This window comes from Haematobia irritans, chromosome 4 (genome assembly GCF_050003625.1).
Source record: "Haematobia irritans isolate KBUSLIRL chromosome 4, ASM5000362v1, whole genome shotgun sequence".
Classification (NCBI taxonomy): domain Eukaryota; kingdom Metazoa; phylum Arthropoda; class Insecta; order Diptera; family Muscidae; genus Haematobia; species Haematobia irritans.
In genome coordinates, this window is record NC_134400.1 from 36,742,191 (window position 1) to 36,758,680 (window position 16,490).

Here is a 16,490-nt window from a genome sequence, read left to right on the forward strand (position 1 = left end):
AATTAAATATAGCCCCCATATAAACAGATTCCCAGATTTGGCTTGCAGAGCCTCAAAGAGGAGCAAATTTCATCCGTTCCTGCTGCAATTTGGTACATGGTGTTGGTATATGGTCTCTAACAACCATGCGAAAATTGAACCACATAGGTTCATAATTATATATAGCCCCCATATAAACCGATCCCCAGATTTGGCTTGCGTGGTGTTAGTATAACAACCATTCCAAAATTGGTTCATATCGGTCTATAATTATATATAGCCGATTGGTCCACATCGGTTCATAATTATATATAGCCTCCATATAAACGGACCCTCAGATAGGGCTTGCGGAGCCTCTAAGAGAAGCATATTTCATCCGATCCGGCTGAAATTTGGTACATGGTGTTGGTATGTGGTCTCTAACAACCATGCGAAAATTGGTCAACATCGGTCCATAATTATTTATAACCCCCATATAAACGGGCCCTCAGATTTGGCTTGCGGAGCCTTAAGAGAAGCATATTTCATCCGATCCGGCTGAAATTTGGTACATGGTGTTGGTATATGGTATCTAACAACCACGCAAAAATTGGTCCACATCGGTCCATAATTAAATATAGCCCCCATATAAACAGATTCCCAGATTTGACTTGCGGAGCCGCAAAGAGAAGCAAATTTAATCCGATCCGGCTGAAATTTTGTACATGGTGTTAGTATATGGTCTCTAATATCCATGCAAAAATTGGTCCACATAGGTTCATAATTCCCCAGATTTGGCTTGCGTGGTGTTAGTATAACAACCATTCCAAAATTGGTTCATATCGGTCTATAGTTATATATAGCCGATCCCCAATCACACAGAAGTTGGTCCATATCGGCTCATAATCATGGTTGCCACTCGAGCCAAAAATAATCTACCAAAATTTTATTTCTATAGAAAATTTTGTCTAAATTTTACTTCTATAGATCATTTTGTCAAAATTTTATTCCTAAAGAACATATTTTAAAATTTTATTTTTATAGAAAATTTTGTTAAAATTTAATTTCTATAGAAAATTTTGTCAAAACTTTATTTCTATAGAAAATGTTGTCAAAATTTTATTTCTATATAAAATTTTGTAAAAATTTTATTTCTATAGAAAATTTTGTCAAAATTTTATTTCTATAGAAAATTTTGTTAAACTTCTATTTCTATTGAAAATTTTGTCAAACTGAATTATATATGTATTTAATCGGTCTTTGTTAATTTAACTTACTTATAATTTAGAAGACGGTGTTAGGAGGTTTTAAGATACCTTGCCATCGGCAAGCGTAACCCAGCAAAAAAGCTTTGGAGAAAATGTTCTTTTTGTATCCGGAAGTAGTGCAAAATTGGCGCAGAAGCGATGGCTTGTCATAGGACGGAAGTCCTCCATTTCAACAGTCGTTGCACTGAATTTGCATCACTTCGTTAGGTGTGATTCGAACTCAATGTTGTGGATGTAAATTAAAAAATTCTGTGATGTTTTGTCAAATAAATCTTTTTTATAATTTTTTATAATTTTTAATGGATTCCAACGCTTTCAAAAATGCACAATTTTTGCAGAATGGATTTAGCATTTTTGTCGACAAAATTTAAATGATTTGTACCATTTTATGAATTCTTGCTCTGTTTTTAACCTATTTGAAACAAAAAAGTTAAAATTATCCATTAAAAGTATGAAAAAACCATGTTATACAAAATTGAATTAAAATAACTTCCTGCGTAGTTAAATTAAAGAACATCATTGGGAGAGCATCTTCTGGAAGTGCTTTTAAATTTATGTCTTTGGAAGAACTTCCAAATTTTTTTGCTGGGTACCGCAACCCAAGTAATTCGATTGTGGATGGCAGTGTTTAGAAGAAGTTTCTACGCAATCCATGATGGAGGGTACATAAGCTTCGGCCTGGCCGAACTTACGGCCGTATATATTTACTTGTTTGCTTTATAGTTGCAGAAGGCAAGACAACATTTTTACTTTGGTGTATCCGCTATAATTTGGATTTGTAAGCTGGCATTTGTTTGTACGTGAATAGCTTTATTAATACCGCGCAAAATAAAATGAAAATTCGATAAATGAGATCTGAATCCTAATTTTAATTTTATTGATCCTAGATTTAAGGCCAGATAGGTCGCTAAAAAAATTTCTTTATTTTAAAGAAGTCGCATCTTTGACTCGGAATCAATACCGGAATCCTTAAGAGAAGGTCAAAATCTTTGGATCAAAGTATACTTTTTTTGAGTGTATATTGAGAAAAATTTTCCTTCATTCAATAGATTGGATCTGTATTTTTCAAATCTTAAACTTCCTGTTAATAGTTGATCAACTACAAAAAAGAAAAATAATTTGTTAAGGAACAAACAGAGGAAGAAATATATCAGATTATTCCGAGATACAAATTATTATTAAAATCATATCAATCTAGTTTGATAATAACAACAATAGACAAATGCCAAGGAGCAAACGAATACAATGTCATTTCAAACAATCGAAGAATCAGAAAATATCTCATATGGTCAAAGAAAAGTAATAAATCAAAAATGTTTTTATTCACTAAACGACAAAGAAGAAGAGAAAATGATGACGACAAAAAGCAAAAAATGAGCATGGTTAGGAGTTTTGTTTTTACATAGTGTATGAAGAAAATATCAATAGCTCTTGAATCCATCCATAACCAAATCCATAACTGTTGCCCAAGAGTCGCAACAGCACCAACGCCTTAACAGCCGCCTTTTTTATTGAGCTGCCAAAGCAATTAATCATCGTTGGCAACAAGACAGAGAAAGGAAATCAAACGTATGCTACTGCTGTTCTCTATGTGAGGGAAAAAGGATCCCCCCGCATACAAATCTGAACAAAGACAATGAGCCCATTAAACAAATGCTCAACAAATTTTGATATTGTTATCGAAGGAATACCAGTAAGGAATACCTACAAACACACTCTCACTTTTTACGAATTTGAAAAAAAAATCTCAAGCAGATGAATTCGTTTTTTGTTGTTTTTGGTTTATGATCGTCAAGAGATTCTAAAAGGATCTCCCTTGTGAACAATCTGACTATCAACAAGACCAACAGGCATCTTAGTCTGAAGCACCTTTTGGGATGAAATCTGTTAAAAAAATAAACATAAGAAAGATTTTCGATTTTAAGGTTTTCTCCCAAAACGAAATATTCTTCGATTATAAATTCTTTGGTGATATGGTGGAGATGTCTTGGAAATCCTTTTAATTGTGGTTGTTTGATTCAAATCGACTCGGTTTCAATTTTATTAATTAATGATATGTTTCAGTTTCATGGGGTGATGTTTGATGTTTTTTTTTTGTGTTATAAATATTTTTAAAACAAAAGAGAAAATGTAACACAAAATTTCTTATAATTTACAACATAATTTATGGGTTTGATATAAATTTTATTCTAAAAATTAGATAGTGCTATAGCAGGAGTTCAATTTGCTGAACAAATTCTGACAGAAGGGGAACATATTGAATATTAAATTCGAATACTATTAGCGAGGCTCATCTATAATGATAAGGTACCTGTTTTAATCAAGCAGCTTGTGAACACTATCCCATGAATAGGTTTGGTGATACTGTCAAACTATTACCTTTGGGCCAAAACATCGTAATCGCTGACAATAACTTCTACACTGAGAAAAAATTAAAGTAAGGTTATATTTACGATACAACTCTTTTTTTCTGAATTTGAGAAATAACTACCATGCACAAATTATGGAGCGATATCGCTCCATAATTATCTATAGCCTGAATTCTGCAGCTTCCTGCAAATTTTATGCCATACGGCTGAGATTTGGTGTGTGCAAAACTTAATCCATATCGGTCCATAATTATATGTAGCACCCATATAAATCGATCCCCAGATATGATTTCCAGCGCTTCCTGCAGATGCAAATTTCATCGGATCGTTTTGAAATTTAAATCTACTAAGGTTCCTTAAAAATGTCTATTTTATAGAAATACGCATATGTGGCATGGAATCAATATCAAAATCCCTTGGGGAAGGTCAATATCTTTGGATCCAAGTAAACTATTTGTTGAGTGTAGATATCTTCCAGGTTTAACACGAGTATCCCCAGATTTGATTTTTCGAGCTTCCTGCAGATGCAAATTTCATCCGATCCGTTTGAAATTTAAAGCTACACATGTATTTATATTAACCCTTGCGATACCGTAATAACCCTAATGCTAACAAGTATATACCGCCGTAAGTTCGGCCAGGCCGAAGCTTATGAACCCTCCACCATGGATTGCGTAGAAACTTCTTCTAACCACTGCCATCCACAATCGAATTACTTAAGTTGCGGTAACACTTGCCGATGGCAAGGTATCTTAAAACCCCCTAACACCGTCTTCTAACTTGTATGTAAGTCTATACGTGGTATAAATTAAATCAAAAAAGATCGATTAAATGCGTATATAATTCAGTTTGACAAAATTTTCTATAGAAATAAAATTTTGACAAAATTTTCTATAGAAATAAAATTTTAACAAAATTTTGTGATATTAAAATTATCACAAAATTTTCTATAGAAATAAAATTTTTACAAAATTTTCTATGGAAATAAAGTTTTAACAAAATTTTCTATAGAACTAAAATTTTGACAAAATTTTCTATAGAAATAAAGTTTTGACAAAATGTTCCATAGAAATGAAATTTTCAGAAAATTTTCTATAGAAATAAAATTTTGACAAAATTTTCTATAGAAATAAAGTTTTGACAAAATGTTCTATAGAAATGAAATTTGGACAAAATGTTCTATAGAAATAAAATTTTAACAAAATTTTCTATAGAAATAAAGTTTTTACAAAATGTTCCAAAGAAATGAAATTTTAACAAAATTTTCTATAGAAATAAAATTTTAACAAAATTTTCTATAGAAATAAAGTTTTAACAAAATTTTCTATAGAAATTAAGTTTTGACAAAATGTTCCATAGAAATGAAATTTTCAGAAAATTTTCTATAGAAATAAAATTTTGACAAAATTTTCTATAGAAATAAAGTTTTGACAAAATGTTCTATAGAAATGAAATTTGGACAAAATTTTCTATAGATATTAAATTTTAACAAAATTTTCTATAGAAATAAAGTTTTGACAAAATGTTCCATAGAAATGAAATTTTAACATTTTCTATAGAAATAATATTTTAACAAAATTTTCTATAGAAATAAAATTATGACAAAATTTTCTATAGAAATAAAGTTTTGACAAAATGTTCCAGAGAAATGAAATTTTAACAACATTTTCTATAGAAATAACATTTTAACAAAATTTTCTACAGAAATACAATTTTCAAAAAATTATCTATACAAATAAAGTTTTGACAAAATGTTCCATAGAAATGAAATTTTCACAAAATTTTCTATAGAAATAAAATTTTGACAAAATTTTCTATAGAAATAAAGTTTTGACAAAATGTTCCATAGAAATGAAATTTGGACAAAATTTTCTATAGAAATAAAATTTTAACAAAATTTTCTATAGAAATAAAGTTTTGACAAAATGTTCCATAGAAATGAAATTTTAACATTTTCTATAGAAATAACATTTTAACAAAATTTTCTATAGAAATAAAATTATGACAAAATTTTCTATAGAAATAAAATTTTGGTAGATTATTTTTGGCTTGAGCGGCAACCATGATTATGAACCGATATGGACCAATTTTTGTGTGATTGGGGGTCGGCAATATATAACTATAGTCCGATGTGGACCAATTTTTGCGTGGTTGTTAGAGACCATATACCAACACCCTGTACCAAATTTCAGCCGGATCGGATGAAATTTGCTTCTCTGTGAGGCTTCGCAAGCCAAATCTGGGGATCGGATTATATGGGGGCTATATATAATTATGGGCCGATGTGGACCAATTTTTGCATGGTTGTTAGAGACCATATACCAACACCATGTACTAAATTTCAGCCGAATCGGATGAAATATGCTTCTGTTAGAGGCTCCGGAAGCCAAATCAGAGGGTCCCTTTATATGGGGGCTATACGTAAAAGTGGACCGATTGGTCCATTTGCAATACCATCCGACCGACATCAATAACAATTACCTGTGTCAAGTTTCAAGTCGATAGCTTGTTTCATTCGGAAGTTAGCGTGATTTCAACAGACGGACGGACGGACATGCTTAGATCGACTCAGAATTTCAACACGACCCAGAATATATATACTTTATGGGGCCTTAGAGCAATATTTCGATGTGTTACAAACGAAATGACAAAGTTAATATACCGCCCATCCTATGGTGGACTTTAATTTTTCTTTTGTTTTTACTTTTAGTAACAGCATCTAGAACAAAAATTGTAATTTTGAAGTCATACCTCAAATACTTTAAGAGCTATATGAGTTTGTTCTGAAAATCTGATTTTTAAATTGCGACCAAATTGTCTTTCGACAAATAAGTTCTAGTTAGCCTATAATATCTTTCGAAGTGTCAAAAAAAAATATTAAAAAAAATCAGCTATAGAGTTTGAATGAATGCCCTCAATGGTCTAAAAATTTCTTATTTTTATTATTAAAGAAGTTTTTAAAAATGCATTATAGTGCCCACCAATATGGAAAATACTTATAGTTTATTTAGATTAGTCTCTAGTTTAAAATAACATGGAGAAATAAATCGGGGAAATAGTCTGGTTTCGTTTTCGAATGTCCATCGGGAGTCAAAGGGTTAAAGCACTCACATCTTTGGATTGGAATCAATACCAAAATCCTTAGGGAAGATCAAAATCTTTGGACCCATGTTTAACAGAAGTATAAATTTTGAATCCATTTGATCTGTATCAAGATACTTTGAATCATGTTAAAAAGTGGCATATACTCCTTAATGTTTCCAAATGGGATGGTAAACATAAACAGTATATTTGGTTTTAACTAACAAATAACCGGATTCAGACGAACAAATATGAAAGGGTTATTTTTTACTTCTTTTAAAATTTGGGTAACTTTTCGTAGTTCCACTCAAATATTATTTTATGCCATAAACACTTTTAAAGAATCGAATTTCAAATTCTCTAGCCAATGTCGTACAGTTCTTGGTAGAGGGTATTAACATTTTAGTTATCACCTAACGAAAAAAGATTCAAACAATCAATTTTATACAATGTTTCATTACACTGGTATGATGTATACGTACTGCAAGAAATCGCAGTATTTACATATTGATTAATGATATTTCATTAAAAAGAAATAAACATAAATCAATTGAAAGGACCATCAATAAAATAGCGATAAACAGAAAACACCCTCTGTGGAAAAAGAAGTCAAACCGATAAAAAGGTAACGAACAAACTCATATCACAAATCGATACAGAACTGGATGAACTATAAAGGACAAAAGTAAGGCAAGAGAAACATCTACAACCCCTTAAAAATTAACAAAGAAATGAAATATGAAAAAAAAAAAAACGCAAGAATACAATAGAAGAACCGAAAAGGACCCTCCAGAAACAAGAGCTATTGAAAATGTATTCATAGTATGGGAGCTAATATTTGCAAACAATAAAAAAGGATCATGACAACAATGGGAAAATACCAACTGCTTAACTGGCTAAGCTACCATTGACATTGAAGGGTTAATGATCATTTTGCCACCGCTTGACAATGACAAACAAAAGGTGCCAGAGTAAATGCATAATTTTTGAAGAGTCTGCAAGTCAAGATATGTATTTTTGCATTTGGAAAAAATCAATGTCAACTATTTTACAATTGGCCAGAGTGAAAAATCATTAGATGTGAGCCCATTCCGAAATATATAAATGATTAATTATCTGAACGTGTTTTGTTGATGCTTTCCTTGTCATATATTTTGCCAATATCGATAATTGCACATTTGCCATTCTTCTGGTGCCCCATAGTTGCCATCCATGTTTGTTGACATTTGTTTTGTTGAAGAAACATCTATGCTGGAAAATTATGCTGACAAACGTTTCAAGAGTCTTGGAATATGACATGACAGAAATTGTTGCCATGAAAAGAAAATAAATCATTTGGCTTGAAGAAAATGGGAAATAAGGAAAGAAAAAAGGTGATATTTTCCAAGTATTTGTATTTGAAAACAGTAGCTTACCACTGAGCAGTTGAAAAGAGCTGAAACCAGGTTATAAGAAATGTGCCAAACACTACTGTCGGTACGAAGAGTTATCTCTTAGAAGCAAAACCCATTAATTTGGGCGATTGATAGCAGATCACTTTATAGTTTTTAAGTGATCTGCTATCAATCGACCACATTTTTTTGCCAACATTTATTTTTGTTTTATTTGACATAATTTTCTCAAGATTGATACACGGATTTCTAGCAAAAAATCTTATCAGAAACTACACTGAAAAAATTATTGTCGTGAGGACAAAAATTTCATGCCCTGAAAGAATGAATGCGAATTTTGTTTAGCATAGAAGACGCATTTCTTCTGATATAATGTTATTTTCCTTGTCCAAATGTCGATAAACTTTTCAACTAGTCGTTTTTCCTTATAGTTAAGTGATTCCACTTAAAATTGGGTATTCTAATATGAAATAAATTGTCGTTGTACTAAGGCCAACTTTAATACTTCTGAAAAATTCTTCAAAATTAATAAAATCGTCTTTAAATTTGTTGAGTTTTTGCATCTTGTCTACAAAGCAAAAAAGCTTTTAAAAATATGAGACGTTTTCTAACACTTTATTTTAAAGCGTAAAGTCGTAGTCGAATCTGAATTTGGAAATTTAAGTTGTCAATGACAAGTTTTTTAAAGTACTTTGAGAGTCAACTGAAAAGGTGATAAAAACACGTTTTCATTTGACTTCCTAGAATCAAGTACGCAAACTTGAATTCAAAACAGATTTGTGTCCTAAAAATATCCTTATTTTAATTGTCCGCTTCTTTGGTTCCGAATCAATACCAAAGTCATTGATCTTTGGAACTAGACACGCTTTTTTCAGTCGTATACGATAGAAAGGAATTTGATCTTCCAAGATGATCCACAAGTCACATCTTGTAGCCGAAACTAAGCAATACCATTTGACCTACATTACTAACAACTACCCAGCAAAAATTTAAAGCTCATCCCGATATCTCCCATCTATGTTGTTCCACTTCCGATGAAGTCCTTTTGGAGAAATCCACAAACATTTCTTTTAAAGCGCATCCTGGGATACCCTATCGATTTTTCCACCTCCGTTGCAGACCTTTTGGACAAGTATAAGAAAGTACGCAATTATGCAATTTTAAGTGAAAATTTAGTTTTGGACAATTAAATTTCACAAAAATATAGAAATTCAATGAAAAAAAGTAGAACAAGAATATACGGCCGTAAGTTCGGCCAGGCCGAAGCTTATGTACCCTCCACCATGGATTGCATAGAAACTTTTACTAAAGACTGTCATCCACAATCGAATTACTTGGGTTGCGGTAACACTTGCCGATGTCAAGGTATCGTTAAAGTTCTTAACACCGTTAAATTGCACGGTAGTCCATACGTAGTATGGAGGGTATTAAAAGGCTGATTAAATACGTATTTAATTAGTTTGACAACATTTTGTATAGAAATAAAATTTTGATAAAAGTTTCTATAGAAATAAAATTTTGAAAAAGAAAAATTTTGACAACATTTTCTGTAGAAGTAAAATTTGGAAAAATTTTCTATAGAAATAAAATTTTAACAAAATTTTCTATAGAATTAAAATTTTGACAACATTCTCTATACAAATAAAATTTGCCAACATTTTCTATAGAAATAAAGTTTGACAAAATTTATTATAGGAATAACATTTTGAAAAAATTTTGTATAGAAATTAAATTTTGACAAAATTTTCTATGGAAATAAAGGTTGACAAAATTTTCTATAGGAATAACATTTTGAAAAAATATTCTATAGAAATACAATTTTGGTAGATTATTTTTGGCTCGAGTGGCAACCATGACTATGAACCGATATGGACCAATTTTTGTGTGATTCGGGATCGGCTATATATAACTATAGACCGATATGGACCAAATTTGGCATGGTTATTAGCGGCCACATACTAACACCACGTTGCAAATTTCAACCGGATCGGATGAATTTTGCTTCTCCAAGAGACATCGGAGATCAAATCTGGAGAACGGTTTATATGGGGGCTATGTATAATTATGGACCGATATGGACCAATTTTTGCATGATTGTTAGAGACCATATACTAATACCATGTACCAAATTTCAGTCGGATCGGATGAAATTTGCTTCTCTTAGAGGGTCCGCAAACCAAGTCTGGTGATCGGTTTATATGGGGGCTATATATAATTATGGACCGATGTGGACCAATTTTTGCGTGGTTGTGAGAGACCATATACAAACACCATGTACCAAATTTCAACCGGATCGGATGAATTTTGCTCCTCCAAGAGTCACCGCAAGCCAAATCTGAGCGTCGGTTTATATGGGAGCTATACGTAAAAGTGGTCCGATGTGGCCCATTTTCAATACCATCCAACCTATTCTTATGCCAAGTTTCAAGTTGATAGCTTATTTCGTTCGGAAGTTAGCGTGATTTCAACAGACCGACGGACATGCTTAGGTCGACTCAGAATTTCACCACGTTTCAGAATGTATATACTTTGTGGGGTCTTAGAGCAATATTTCGATGTGTTACAAAGGAAAAGGACAAAGTTAATATACCCCCCATCCTATGGTGTAGGGTATAAAAATAATAACAAATTAAATATCATAATAATAAAATTAAATATCATCCTCGCTGGGATTTGCACCTGTGCCGTATGACCTTCATTGTAGAATCAGACAAGTACGCAAATCTTAAATTTAAAAGAGAATTGTATCTTTAATTTATCCAGACTCCAATTGTTCGCTTATTTAGCTTTGAATCAATTCCAAAATCATTAATATAAAGTATTTGGAACCGGACATGCTCGGAGCAAATTTGATCTTCCAAGAGGGTCCGCCAGTCAAATATTGTAGTCGGTTTATATGGAGCCTATACCCCGAAAATTAGCATTAGAAATCGGCCAACATTAATATCAACTGCCCAAAAAAAATTGGAAGTTGTTCCACAAACATTTCTTTTATAGCGCATCCCGGAAATCCCATCAATTTTCTTCCACTTCCGATGATGTCCTTTTAGTGATGTCCACAAACATTTCCTATAAAGCGCATCCCGGGACTTTTTTTCCACTTTCGTTGCAGACCTTTTGGACAAGTATAAGAAAGTACGCAATTACGCTATTTTAAGTGAAAATTTAGTTTTGGACAATTAAATTTCACAAAAAAACACAGAAAATATAAAAAAGTAAAAACAAATAATAACAATAAAATTAAATATCATTCCCGCTGGGATTTGCACCTGTGCCGTATGACATTTTCGCTTCCATGGAAATTCCTTTGATACGGTTTTTTATGAAAATTTTAAATTTTTTGTTGATTTTTAATGAAAATATATATATATATATATATATATATATATATATATATATATATATATATATATATATATATATATATATATATATATATATATATATATATATATATATATATATATATATATATATATATATATATATATATATATATATATATATATATATATATATATATATATATATATATATATATATATATACAAAAATATATGCCGAAAATAACAAGATATGAAGTATATATAGCAGTAAGTTCGGCCGGGCCAAATCTTAAGTACCCACCACCATGAAACAAATATAATAGTTTCCTTTGAAAATTCTTCGTCGTAGCGGCTTACATGATAATACATAGAATTTCAGGGGATTTTATGACAAATGTTCTCCCAAGCAGAGTAGTTCAACCAGTACGCTTCCCGAAGATACATTTGAAAATTGTTCCTGAAATTTTACATTCAGTTTCAAGCAATTTTCGTGATAAGTGCGCCGGTCTATATGGCGGTTCTAGAATCTAGACCCCAAATCAGAGGGCCGGTTTTTAAGGGGGCTATATCAAAACCTGTACCGATGCACAATATATTCAGCACAACTATTTATACTCAGGCAAATTGGAAATAAACTATGGTTTCTAGAAGCCCAAGAAGTAAAATCGGGAGATCGGTCTATATGGGGGCTATATCAAAACATGGTCTGATACTTACCATTTTTGTAAAACCTCGTTATGGTCCTAAAATACCTCTAGATTTTCAATTTTAGGCAAATTGCATAAAAAGTTCGGGTTCTAGAAGCCCAAGCAGTAAAATCGGGAGATCGGTTATATGGGGGCTATACCAAATAATGGACCGATAATCACAGTTTTCGGCACATCTCTTTATGGTCATAAAATACCTCTAGATTTCCAATTTGAGGCAGATTGAATAAAAACAACAGATACTAGAAGCCAAGAAGTAAAATCGGGAGATCGTTCTATATGGGGGCTATACCAAAACATGGACCGCTAAACATCATTTTCGGCACACCTCTTTATGGTCATAAAATAACTGTAGATTTCCAATTTCAGGCAGATTGAATAAAAACTACAGATTCTAGAAGCTCAAGAAGTAATATCGGGAGCCCAGTCTATATGGGGCCACACATCTTTACGGCGCCAAAATACTTCTACATTTAAAATTTCAGGCAAATTGGATAAAAACTACGGTTTCTATAAGCCCAAGACGGCAGGTCGGTTTATATGGGGACTATATCAAAACCTGGACCGATATAGCCCATCTTCGAACTTGACCTGCCTGCAGACAAAAGACGAGTTTGTGCAAAATTTAAGCACGATAGCTTCATTATTGAAGACTGTAGCGTGATTACAACAGACAGACAGACGAACATGGTTATATCGTCTTAGAATTTCTCCCTGATCAAGAATATACTTACTTTATGTAGTCGGAAATGGATATTTCGATGTGTTACGAATGGAATGACAAACTTATTATACCCCCATCACCATTCTATGGTGGTGGGTATAAAAATAAAAAGTGAAATTGGAAACAAAAATAAGATGGGGGTATATTAACTTTGTCATTCCGTTTGTAACACATCGAAATATTGCTCTAAGACCCCATAAAGTATATATATTCTGGGTCGTGGTGAAATTCTGGGTCGATCTAAGCGTGTCCGTCCGTTTGTTGAAATCACGCTAACTTCCTAAAGAAACAAGCTATCGACTTGAAACTTGGTAGTTGTCATTGATGTAGGTCGGATGGTGTTGCAAATGGGCCATATCGGACCACTTTTACGTATAACCCCCATATAAACTGACGCTCATATTTGGCTTGCGGAGCCTCTTGGAGGAGCAACATTCATCAGATCCGGTTGAAATTTGGTATGTGGTGTTAGTATATAGTCTCTAACAACCACGCAAAAATTGGTCCACATCGGTCCATAATTATATATAGCCCCCATATAAACCGATCCCCCCATTTGGCTTGCGGAGCCTGAGAGAAGCAAATTTCAACCGATCCGGCTGAAATTTAGTACATGGTGTTAGTATATGATCTCTAACAACCATGCAAAAATTGGTCCATATCGGCCCATAATTATATATAACCCCAATATAAACCGATCCCCATATTCGGCTTGTGGATCCTCTAAGAGAAGCATATTCCATTCGATCCGGCTGAAATTTGGTACATGGTATAAGTATATGGTCTCCTACAACTAAGCAAAACGTGGTCCACATCGGTCCATAATTATATATAGCCCCCATATAAACCGATCCCCAGATTTAGTTTGCGGAGCCTCAAAGAGAAACAAAATTTCATCCGATCCGGCTGAAATTTGGTACATTCTGCTGGAATAGGGTCTCTAACAACCATGTAAAAATCGGTCCATATCGGTTCATAATCCTATGTAGCCCCCATATAAACCCAGATTTGACCTCCGAAGCCTCTTGGAAGAGAAAAATTCATCCGATCCGGTTGAAACTTAGTACGTGGTGTTAGTATATGGTCTCGAACAACCATGCAAAAATTGGTCCATATCGGTTTATAATTATATATAGCCCCCTCCTGATTTGACCTCCGGAGCCTATTGCAGGAGAAAAATTCATCCGATCCGGTTGAAATTTGGTACATTTCGCTAGTATGTGGCCGATAACAACCATGCCAAAATTGTTTCGTATCGATCTATATTCTATATAGCCCCCAAATAAACCGATCACAGAAAAATCACGATTGCCAAAAACAATCTACCAAAATTGTATTGCCATAATATTGTTCAAATGTTATATTTCTATAGAAAATTGTGTCCAAATTTTTTTTCTTTAGAAATTTTTGTCAAAATTTTATTTCTGTAAAAATTTTTGTCTTTAGTAGAAGTTTTTTCGCAATCCATGGTTGAGGGTACACAAGATTCGGCCTGGCCGAACTTACGCCCGTATATACTTGTTTTTAGTTTTTTAAATTTCTTTATCGAAATGAACTTCCAAAGAACAACTTCTAAAGCAATGCAGAGGATCCAAAAATATAGTAATTCCGTCCTATGACAAGTGCATGTAAAAATCATTGGAGATGATCCAAGTTTGCACTACTTTCTGATCACAAATTGGGGATCCAAACTACTTTTTATACCCACCATCATAGAATGGTGACGGGGGCATAATAAGTTTGTCATTCCGTTTGTAACACATCGAAATATCGATTTCCGACTATATAAAGTATATATATATTCTTGATGAGGGTGAAATTCTAATACGATATAGCCAAATCCGGCTGTCTGTCTGTCTGTTGTACAGTCTTCAATAATGAGGCAATTGTGCTGAAATTTCGAACAAAATCTTGTGCTTGCAGGCAGGTCAAGTTCGAAGATGGGCTATATCGGTCCAGGTTTTGTTATAGCCCAATTTGCCTGAAATTGTAGATATAGAGGTTTTCTAGGACATTTGTATTAATATATCCCCCATAAGACCAATCTCCCGATTTCACTCATTAGGTTTCTAGAAGCCGTAGGTTTTATCCGATTTGCCTGAAATTGTTAATATACTGGTATTTCAGACTCACAAAAACGTGTATCGGATTTAGTTTTTATCGGTCCATTTGATAACGCCTCCATATAGACCGATTTCACTTCTTGAGGGTATAGAAGGCGTACTGATCATGAAAATTGCTTGAAACTGAAGTTAACATTTTAAAGATTTTACTTCTCGTAATCATTTAAATACTGGGTATGAAAATCTACAGATTTTAGATTTCAAATCAAGGCGTTATTTCATCATTTTCTTGCACTCCTACAAGAGATGTTAATGATTCCTCTGAAACACAAACAAAAATTAGATTAGTACATTGTAATTCGTTAATTTGGCCTTTTAAAGGCTTTGAATTGCTTAAATAAATGGAAATAAATGGTTCTTATAAATCCAGATTCTGATATAGTCTTCATAGGTAAAATCTTTAGATTTATCTTCGGAAAGTGTACTAGTTGAACTGCTCTATTTCGGAGAATATCTGTCATCAAACCATCTGAAATTTCTAAGGAACTATAATATTTAATTCATGGTGGTGGGTATTTAAGATTCGGCCAGGCCGGACTTACTGCAGTATACACTTTTTTGGCAGCTCTTTTTTGCTGGGATGCTATAGTAGAGTATAATTTTATTTTAGTTACAAATGCGTATTTCTAATTAAAATAGGTATGATATATCAAAATTAAATTATTTTATACTCATCTGATCTGTGGACGATCTAATGTCAAAAAAAAAAAAAAAAAAAAAAAACAACTCATGAAAAAATCTGCACTGTAAAATCCAGTAAATGCTATAGGTTAGGTTAGGTTAGGTTAAAGTGGCAGCCCGATTAAGATTCAGGCTCACTTAGACTATTCAGTCCATTGTGATACCACATTAACTAAAAGTACCTATTACATATGGGCACTTCTAGTTTTAACCGCTGAACCTTCTTGATTATTTTTCTTTGTTGAACCAACCAGATTGTTCCAAAAACAGTAGCAGACTGCTTAAGTTAACGTTTTCCAGATCCGCCAGTAATCTGAAGCTATATGCTCCTAAAAGTTGCTTGCGCTTTACACAAAATGCAGGACACTCACACAAGAGGTGTTTAATTGATTCTTTTTCCTCCGCATCATGACAGCTCATACAATAGTCATTATACTTCGCGCCAATAGTTTTTGCAAAATCGCCTATCAGGCAGCGACCCGTTATAGCAGATATCAGGAGTGATATCTGACGTCTCGAGAACATTAGCATATCTAGTGTGCGGTTTAAATTGAAATGGGGCCATATTTGCTTGGTGTCGTTACAACCCTTGCAATTCTCCCATCGAACATTTGCCATCATAACAGCCTTCTCACGTAGCATGAGCTTGCAGGTAGCTAGGGGCATACCAACAAATTCTAGTTCCCCTGGAATATGTAAGGTAGTCCCTAGCCTTGCCAACTCATCCGCTTCGCAGTTCCCCGGTATGTTCCTATGGCCAGGCACCCATATTAGGTGAATATTGTACTGCTCAGCCATCTCATTGAGAGATTTGCGGCAGTCGATGGCCGTTTTCGAGTTGAGGAACACAGAGTCCAAGGAT